Raw genomic sequence first — 10,597 nt, forward strand, 5'->3', positions numbered from 1 at the left:
GCCACACACTTGGTAGGCAGGCACTGTACCACTCAAGCCATGCTGTTAGCCCTTTTTTCTTTACTTTTAAGATAGGATCTTATGTCTTTGCCCAGGGTATGTGCTGCTATGCCTGGTTTATTTTGTTGAGATGGGGGTCCCACTAACTTTTTGCCTAGGCTGGCCCTGATCCTCCCAATCTCTGCCTCCCAAGTAGCTGGGATTACAGGTGCAAGCATCACACCTACCCTGGTTCCTGCCATTTCTAAGCCAGATCTCCCACGTTCCTGACATTTTTGAGGACTGTACCCTCCTCTGCCACATCCTTTCTGTGCATCCCTTTAGAAGGTCAGCCAGAACTGCCCTGCTGTTGCCACTCAAGTGCAACTTAAGCACTGAGGGCAAACTCAGGAGATACCATTTGTCTTGTGTATTGGGTCAGTGTTTATTCTTAGCCCTTGAGTCTAACCTAGTCCTCAAACCTGTTTGGCCTCAAGACCTGACCCCTCTAAGACTCAACAGGGGCAATTTTGCCTCCCTGTCCTAGCAACATGTGGCAGTGTCTGGAGATATTTTGAGTTGTCACATGTGTGGAGGGAATATTGCTGGTGTTCAGTGGATGGAGGCCAGGTACACTACCAAACGTCCTACAACACACAGGACAGACACCCAGGAAGAGAACTAGCCACGCTGAGTGCCAATAGCTCAAAGGCTGAAGAAGCCTGGTCCCAGCCTAGGGTCCAGCTTTGTCCTTGCCTGACCTGTTGCTGGCCCCCTAACATGACTGTCCCATTTCTGAACCCCTTCTTTGACTAGAAATCTCTGAACCTATTTTTGCCTCCACTTCTTTCCAGCAGCCCACCTGTGGGCATCCCAGGGCTGTTGTTGATTCTGACAACTTGCTTGGATGGTCACTGCCCCCTGCCATCATCTCCACATGCCATCAACCAGGTGGACATCCTCCCACCCCTTGCAGCAGGGCCAGATTGCACCTTCCCTGCCACCAGTGCTAATTTCCCACATGCTCACAGCTGCACTCAGGTCTGGGCCAGCACCAGCTGCACTGACCACACTCTGCCACAAAAGAGACGCCCCCCCTTACAGTAGCACAAGGTCTTCTTGCTCCAGGACACAGAGTCCAGTCCTGCAGAACACCACCCACTTGTGTCCGGCTTCCGGCTGATGAGCTCCAGATCCTTTGGGGCTCCATGCGAGGGCGGACCTGGCAGTAGAAAAAAGGACTCTGTGACCCATGCCTAAAAATACAAATATGACTCAGTTGTCAGCTCTGACAGACCCAGTGCCTGACGCAGAAAGCAGACCCATGGCAACCGGATGCACACGCTGGGAACCTTTCACTCTGGTGGATTAGAATGGATCTAGGCCGCCTGTTGGAGACCAAGGCTTCTCAGCTCAGCTCTCTGGATTCTGGATCTGTGGAAGGAGAAGGACAATGGGCCCCACTCAGCTGGGGATGGCCCCTCCATGACAGGAGTGCTGCTCTAGAAGTGGATTTCCATGAGATGGGGACCTGCAGGGTAAGTCAATACAAATCCTGCACTTGGATTTCCAATCAGAGCAAATCTCTTCCTGTTTCATCCTTTTGAAGAGGGGGGCTGTGGACTGTCGCTCAGCTCCCCTGGACTTTTTCTGGGTTTAGCTCGCACTTGTAGATCTTTGCTTTGTTGAAAATGTCCTCCTTGTACCTTGGTCCCATCCTTTTAGACTGAACTGAAATGCCACTTCCTCCAGGAAGGATTTCCAAGTTTTCTTTCTATCTAACCACAGGCTGCACCAGTCTGTCCACCCAGGCACATTTTAGCAACCTTTATGTTGGTCCCTTTGCTCAGCAAGGTGGAGCCGAAGGAAACTGAATGGGAAGTCAGGCAAATCAGCTCAAAACCTGACTCAGTTACCAGGTAGTCCTATGACCTTGAGCATTGAGCCGTCCCATGGCTTAATTTTCTTACCTATAAGATGGATACAAGCCAGGTGTGGTGGCATATGTCTATAATCCCAGCACTCAGGAGAAAACGAATTCAAACCCAGCTTGAGCTATATAGTGAGACTCTGGATCAAAATAGCAACAAAACACCAATCCCCCTGCCCCACCAAAACCCCCAAGCAAATGAACCCAATGCCTACCTCATAGGACTGTTACAGTTTTAAAATAACAAGAAAGTAAGGAATTGCCTGCACACCATATGTAGCGCCCCCCTCCCGAAATACTGTCTACCATTGTTACCAGATAGCAGAAAGAGTGTGGTTCTGCCATCAGCCCTGGATCCCAGGCCTGAATTAACAGCTCAAGGGGTTCAGAGTTTGAACTGTGTCCTCCTAGAGCAACACTGAACTCTGAGTCCCAGTTCCTCAAATAGGATCCTTCTTTGCATATAGAATAGTTTAAGATAAGGTATCGTAGGCTGTGCTTTGAATCAAATATGCCTGATGTCCATATAAGAAGATAACATGAAGCCAGGCATGGTAGTACACCCCTGTAATCCCAGCACTTGGAAAGCTGAGGCAGGAAGATAATGAATTCAGGGCCAGCCTGGGCTACATAGCAAGGTCTTGTCTCAAAAAAAAGAAGAAGAATGAAGACATACAAGAAGATGGTCATGTGACATACTCCTATGTATGCTGGAGGAATCTGTAAGAAATGCCAGGGATGGGAGCCACTACCAGAAGCTTACAGAGAGATGTGGAATGCCTCTTACAAGGCACTCAAAAGATTCCAGCCCTGCTGACACCTGGATTTGGATTTCTGGTCTCTTGGAGACCAGAATTCTATTTACAAGAACAAATTCCAGTTGTTTTAGGCCACCAAGTTTATGATGATTTGTTTCAGCAGCCATAGCAATCTGAGACAACAGCTGTGCATCTCTCTTAGCCTTGGTTCCCCAACTGTTCTCCGGGGACTAAAGTAGAGAACAGATGTGAAAGCCATGGAAATACAGTAGGGGCCACCTTCTGAAAAAGGAACACAGAAGTGGAGAGATATGTGTCCCCAGCCTAGAGGGAGGTAACCAAGTGAGAAATCCATTCAGCTATGTGTGCTTTCACATGCTAGCATACTCGGAAAATGACAGCGTAGAAAAGGAACCAGCCAGAGGAAGTATAGACAGAATAGGAACAAACACCGCTGAACAATCCAGATGTCCTGCCAACCTGTGTCCAGGGCAAGAAGGTGCCAAGGCCACCTTGGGGTGTTCACCTGTCCAGCATCAGCAACCCTTCCCGCATCTTGAAATCAGATTTTCCTTCCTTGCCCTATTCCATCCTCCATGCTGTGGGGTTAGTGTAGCTGCCAGCCAGCCCCAGTCAAAGGAGTGGACTGACCCAGGCCAGGGCAATCAGAGCCTTGCAGCTCTCTGGTCAAGGTAATAGTGATGACACAGGATCATAGGTGACCTAAGGTGACCATCCCAAGCTTGAGTTCTACCTGTGGAGGCTGGAGAAGGACCTCTTCTACCCCTAGGTAACTTGCATGCCATCCACCTGGAGGTCTCTGCAGCCATGAGCCTTTCTCCCCACTCTAGGAAGAACTCATCTGGTTCTGGTGAAGACAACAGGTCCACACACAAGGAATAAGAGTGTGTGTGTGTGTGTGTGTGTGTGTGTGTGTGAGAGAGAGAGAGAGAGAGAGAGCTTGAGAGAGACTTCTGAGGACATTATTTTAGTCCTTTAGGCCAACTCCAACTCCATCTATGGACTCTCCATTTACATGAACCAACTAATTTTTTTTTTCACTTTTACCAGTATGAGTCAAGGTTCTCTTATCCACACAGTGAGAAATTCCTGGTCAACCCAGGAGGCTTGGCAGGCATGTGGGGGATCGGCCCCAAGGGCACACAGAGCTTAAAGAAAGAGTGACTTTGGATTGCTGTGTGTGAAGTAGCTCCCAGAGCGAGGTCTTTCCAGGGGGATCTTCCTGGCCATCCAATGAAGGAGACGTATAGCCTGCATTCCAAACATCCTGCCCAGACTGTCATCTCCCCTCTTAGGCCGGGCTTTTGCCTGTTCATATCTTAATAGAAATGTCATTTAATTTGTCTGCCATGCCCAACTTTGCTTTGTGACGCAGAGGCCCTGGAAGCTTCTATCTGGAATCTTCTTGCATATATCCTGAAAGAGACCACATGACCAAACATCTATGGGAGTTGTTTGGACTCCTTCTCTCCCTTGGGAATCTTGGTTGTGTGACACCGAGACTGTAGACACATAGAGTTGTGTCAGAGTCAGCCTAAGCAGGTTAGGACTCTGGGTAGACAGAGGAAGCTGGACTGCAGGAGGATGGAGCCACTGGAGAGAAGCAGGTAAGATACCACATGCTTTTCCAGCTCCCATGGGCTCAGCTGGCCTCCCAACAACCCCATGCCCTTCACCTGAGTTTGTTTTCTACAGCTGAGATGTGTGGAAATCCCTTCCTCTCCCCAGTGGGGCATGTTGGCTATAAGCAACAGAACCCAGTCTTCCCAGCTTAAGCAAGAGGGAGTCTGCTAGAAGGCCTGGACAGCTGAACCATTCAGCTTGGGATAGACAGGTGCTCGCTCTTCCAAGGGTTTGGGGAGCACGAGCTGCTCCTCAGCCCCCCAAAAATGGAAGGGATGGATTAACAAATAGGTTCCCACCTTGGAAAATGTGTTGTTGAAGACTCAGGGACTCAGGAGAGGGGTCCCAGTGGTCTACCTCAGGCCACATGTCAACTCTTTGCCTGATGGTGAGGGGAGAGTGCAGCCAATGAACCCTGAGTACCCTGGGCTCCCGAAGTGGTTTTGTGGCTACTTACTGTCTTTCCACCAGATCAAAGGCCCCGGGAGGTGTGTAAGCTCCAGAGCCTCCAACAGGACCTGGTGCATAGCAGGACTCCAGTATTTGCTGTGCAGGGGATCCAGGGAGGAAGGCACGGGCAAGTTGATTCTGCACTCCAGGTCACTGGAGGGACTGAGCAGGGTGCCATGTGACAGGCTTTGTGCTTTGGCTGAGTGCCTTTAGCTGCTGTAGGGGTGTGGTTTGCAGGGAATAGAAAGGAAACCTGTTAGGAGTAGCAAACCCCACTGTTGGATCAGAGGCCTGGGGTAGATTCAGACCCCAAGTGCATAAGAGTCCCCTCAGATCTGCTAGAGGAGGCTGGAGCTTCAGGCCAGTGCTCCATCTGGGGACCAAGTTTTTGCCCCCAGGCCCATTGTGGGAGAAAGGCCAGAAGAGGTAAAGTCAAAGAACCTGGGAGAGGCATAGGAGGGGGGAAAGGAGCGCCTCTCTGAGAAGCCCACATGGAGGCAGGAGCAGATGGAGAAAGTGTTTCTGAAGTAGGAACACTGAGCCCCATTTCTGCATACTTTGAAAGCAGCAGGGTCTCCCTCAGCCTTTTGCTACAGAGAAAGCGGGGGCTTAGCACCAGGCAATGCTTCTCTGTGCCTCCCACCTTTGGTGTAATTCTGCTCTTGTTAAGGATTAGCAATTGATGGTACAGGCAGTGGCTAACAGCACAGACCCAGACTGCCTGGAATCAGATTGGAGCCCCATGCCCACGATGTCACACTGAGGACAAGTCACTAACCTCACTGTGTGTCAGAACTCCAGGATGTTCAAGTTCACGGTAGCAGCAGAATCAACTCACAGCGCACCTGCTCCCACTACCCCTACCCATGACCTTCCAGAAGCCTCTGCTGTGGAGTGGTCACTCAAGAAAAATATGTTGCTCTGGAGAAAAAGGTAAGCATCCCGACTAAGAGTGAGGGTCACACTGTGCCCTGCTGCCCAGAATTTAAGCCTGGAGGCCTCCCAGAACAGCCTCTCCTTAAAGGACCCCTAGGGGCTGGGGCTCCTTCTGCAGACCTGCCCTGTCCCTTATTCCTTTATCACCTCTACAGCCTCTCTCTTGCATAAAGACTGCACAACTGTATTGTTTTTTCCCTTCCCAAGGCTTGCTCAGGTCCAGTATTTCATTTGACGTTTTGTCTCCCGCCAAAAGGAGGCTGGCCCTGGCTCCATGAGGGGTGGGACCAGCAAATAGGATGCTGGTGATGGAGAACCCAGGGCAGCGTGAGCCCCATACAGGCCATCTCCCAGTCAATCAGAGAGTGAGACGTCAAAGCAGCCTTCCCAGAGGAGGTGACACGGAGTTGAGCCCACTAGATGAGTGGCATTTTGGTGGAAGAAACTTATGTGGTTGTCACTTTCCTGTGTGGAACTGTGCCTCTCTGGTTATATAATGGATAGAAGTCGTAACTGCTGGTGGCCTCATTGCTTCTGGCCAACTTCAGAATCCAAGGGGCTACATAGGTCCTCAACAGGAAGATACCAGACCATACATAGTAGTTTCAAGAACTATATGTGTATAGCTATCTTAAACAAGCAAAACTGTCTTTTATTTTTTTCAAAAAATGAGAACAAGAAGGTAGAACAGGAGGTTCTGTCTGGGGCGTTGGCACCAGTGAGAGGGGGGAGGATATAAGGAAAGAGTGTGGGAGGATGAATATGGTAGAAATGTTATGTACTCATGTATGAAAATGGAAACTATTCCAGGAATGGAGGGAGGGGGATAAAGGAGGATGATGGAGGGGTGAATTCAACTATGACATATTGTAAGAACTTTTGTACATGTCACAGTGTATCCCCGGTACAACAATAATAAAAAAATTTTTAAAGAACTATATGTGTATACATACATGCATGAATACACATATACACACAGAGCTGTGCACACACACATATTTCAATCATATGAAAACCATTAGACTGTTCAGACTCCTCTGTGACAGGAACAGTGTGCTGCTCTGAGAGTTTCATCTGCCTGTACATTTCTGTGGACAGCTGAGACTGGAGATGAGGTGTGAGCTCCTCCTGTCCAGGTCTTTCCTAGGTAGGAGCCATGGGCTCTGACAGACCTGGACCTAGGTCCTGGCTTCCCCATGTTTGATCTTGGCTGACTGCTCTGCAATCAGTCCCCTCACCTGCGATCCCCAGAGTTGCTATGAAGCATACCTGAAACCCTGTATATGAAGTCCCATGCCAGCCCATAGAGAGAGCTGCCTGTGGACTGCTTGAAGAGCTGGGCCTTTTTGGCTCAGTAGAAGGCAGCATGGCGTCTGGCATCCAGGTGGAGAGGAACAAACATTTGGTGAATTGAAGACTTGAATGGGCTCCAGCAGAGATAAACTGCACATCAGAGAACACAGTTGATAAACTAATCCTTTCAGAGACTTCTGCTTCCCTCATTGCAGGGAAACCAGGGTGCTGAACTTTGAGACCCTCTCCTCTTCCCCAGAGGCTATAAATCCTGCCAACAAGGGATCAGATAATGAATGTTTTTTCCTGGGGAGTTTTAGCATTCTCTTGAACAAGAAAGGTGACCCTTTGGCCCCCTTATCACATTTCACGATAAAGTTGGGGCCTCAGTGCCGGGCCAGTTTGGAGATCATGGTAACATCTGCTCGAAAGCAAAGGATATGGTCACTGGGACAAGAGCTTCAAACAAGAGAGTTCCAGGCAGTACAAATCCATTTCCACTGATCAACTTCCTTAGAAACATAAATCTGATTTGGGCCCCAAAGGAGAAAATTAAAACCAGAAATTGAGACATGAATACCATATTTTGTTTGGCTTGTGTGTTTGCGTGTGTGGAAGCATTTTAGGACCAAGAAAGGCACATGTCCTCCCATGAAGAAATCTCCTTTCAACAAGGTGAAACTTCTCACTAAGACTTCGCTCCCAACAACAAATACTGCGTTTTGCAGAACTGGGAATATTTTACTGATGGATGAAAGGTTTTGATTATCCTAACAGAAGAAGAACCCTGGAATTTCCATGAGCAGGAACTGCCTCTCTTGTTCATCACCCTGTTCTTAACATCTAGTCCACGCCTGGCCCAATATTTGCCTAATAAATAAATTAAACCATGGCTTCAAACATAACCATAACCATCATAATCCACATGGCAAACATTTTAGAGTCACAATGCACTTTGACCCTGTCTTAGTCCATTTAGACTGCTGTAACAAAATACCATAGCAGAAATTTATTTCTCATGGTTCTGAAGGCTGGAAGTTCAAAATGAACAAATTCCTGCCATAGACAGCTGTCTTCTCACTCTAATCTCATATGGCAGGAGGGGAGAGGAGTCTCTTGCTGTCCATTTTTATGAGGGCACTAACCCCATTCATGAGGACTCTACCCTCATCACCTGATTGCCTCCCAAATGCTCTACCTCTGAGAGAATTAGGATCTCGACTGTCCTCAACAGGCCCGTTTGTTAAAGGTTTAGTCCTCAACCTGGCACTACTGGGAGGTGATAGAGCCTTTAAGAGGTGGGGTCTACAATAGCCAAGTTATGGAAACAGCCAAGATGCCCCACTACTGACGAATGGATCAAGAAAATGTGGTATTTATACACAATGGAATTTTATGCAGCCATGAAGAAGAATGAAATGTTATCATTCACAAGTAAATGGATGGAATTGGAGAACATCATTCTGAGTGAGGTTAGCCTGGCCCAAAAGACCAAAAATCGTATGTTCTCCCTCATATGCGGACATTAGATCAAGGGCAAACACAACAAGGGGATTGGACTTTGATCACATGATAAAGCGAGAGCACACAAGGGGGGGGGTGAGGATAGGTAAGACACCTAAAAAACTAGATAGCATTTGTTGCCCTCAAAGCAGAGAAACTAAAGCAAATACTTTAAAGCAACTGAGGCCAATAGGAGAAGGGGAGCAGGAACTAGAGAAAAGGTGAGATCAAAAAGAAGTAACCTAGAAGGTAACACACACGCACAGGAAATCAATGTGAGTCAACTCCCTGTATAGCGATCCTTATCTCAACTAGCAAAAACCCTTAGTTCTTCCTATTATTGCTTATACTCTCTCTTCAACAAAATTAGAGATAAGGGCAAAATAGTTTCTGCCGGGTAGCAAGGGGTTGGGGAGGTAAGGGAGGGAGGGGGGGTAAGGGGGAGTATAAGGGGGAAGAAATGACCCAAACATTGCAAGCACATATGAATAAAAAAAAAAAAGAGGTGGGGTCTAGTGGGAAGTCTTCCAGTCACAGGGGACATGCCTTTGAAAAGGATATTGGAACCCTGGTCCCTCTCTTTTGCAACCAGTCATGAAGTGAATAGGCCTCTTCCACCATGCGCTCCCACCATGCTGGGCCACCATAGGCCCAAAGCAAAAGAGCCAAAACTGTGACACGTCCAAAACTGTGAGCCAAAATAAACCTTGGCTTTTGGATTGACACGTCCAAAACTGTGAGCCAAAATAAACCTTTTCTCTTTATAAATCAATTTATCTCAAGTATTTGTTACAATAGTAGAAAGCTGACTGATATAGCCTTCTAAAACCATCAATTAAGGGCTGAAGATTTCAATATATAAATTTTTTTGGTGGGGGGACATAAATATTCACACCACAGCACACCACTGTGCTAATGAATAACACTGAACAATTCAAGTCTGAAATGCCCAGGCTCCAGCATAGACCTTCATGCAAGGAAAATACCTGGATACCTCCATATACCATCAGGTCCCAAGTCAAGCTCTAGCTGGCCTCATATGCAAGCTGAACTCCTCCCTGGCATGGGTTACCCATGTTCTTCTCTTATGATTTGAGGAATGTCATGCACAATTATCATCAATCTATTCGTTGTTAATTATAGCTAGAAGACACTCAAAGCTGAGTAATAATGGAACCATGGAAGCTATGGAGAGAGACAGCCATCTGAGAGCAAGGGAGGGGAAGAGTCAGGGCGCTCAGCTGGCTAGCACCGCGATTTTACTATTAGTCCTCTGACGGTAGAGGAGTGACCTGACCCAGCCTCCCTGGAAAAGTCCAGCAGAACTTAATAAGCATAAAAATGACTGTTAGGAAACCCTCAGGGGAAAATCCTGTATCAAGTTATTATACAAAAAGAAAAGAGTAAGAGGTAGAATAATATCCTGACTATGAAAGCAAACCAGAGGACATGCTCACAAAATAGAACAACTGAAACCTACTATTGACACACAGCTAAATTCATTAAGGATATGATATAAGACACAAAGGAAAACCATAAATTATAATTCCAAACCTAAAATAACAATAATAAAACAGAACTCAAGAGTTAGAAACAGGAGAAAAAACAACTTAGAAAGAAAGGCAAAAGTAGAAATACCACAGAAAATAATCCAACTAAAAATGCCTGAAGCGAAACAGAGGATAAAAGCACATAGATTTTTTAAATAAAACAAAGAGCTAGTCAGACATGGTGTTACATGCCTGTAATCCCAGCACTCATGAGGTCATGAGGCAGAGGGAGAAGACTCACAAATTTGAGGACAGTCAGGCTACATAGAAAGTTCAAGGTCACCCTGAGTTACATAGCCAGACCCTGTCTCAGAGAGAGAGAGAAAGAGAGAAAGAGAGACAGAGAGAGAGAGAGAGAGAGAGAGAGAGAATGTTTCAAACATTGAAAGAAAACAAGTAAAGAAGATCCAAAATATGGGATTTTGGAAGGTCCTGAAAAATAAAATGAAATTAAGAGAATATTAAATATTGTCACTTGAGAACACTTTTCTGAAAGAAAAAATATCTGAAACCATGTCTTCAAAGAGTACACTTAAGATTATTGACCAAAAACA

General features: G+C 46.9%; 1 long non-coding RNA gene across 1 annotated transcript; it reads left to right on the top strand.

Moving 5' to 3' along the window:
• Window positions 1–1,115: 1,115 nt before the first annotated feature.
• Window positions 1,116–8,866, top strand: LOC141421488 (uncharacterized). The gene is made up of 3 exons (XR_012446037.1): window positions 1,116–1,517; window positions 4,064–4,295; window positions 5,432–8,866. It is a non-coding gene; the product is annotated as an uncharacterized lncRNA (long non-coding RNA).
• The last annotated feature ends 1,731 nt before the right edge of the window (window positions 8,867–10,597 follow it).

The sequence above is a fragment of the Castor canadensis genome, chromosome 3, assembly GCF_047511655.1.
Source record: "Castor canadensis chromosome 3, mCasCan1.hap1v2, whole genome shotgun sequence".
NCBI classification, from domain to species: Eukaryota; Metazoa; Chordata; class Mammalia; order Rodentia; family Castoridae; genus Castor; species Castor canadensis.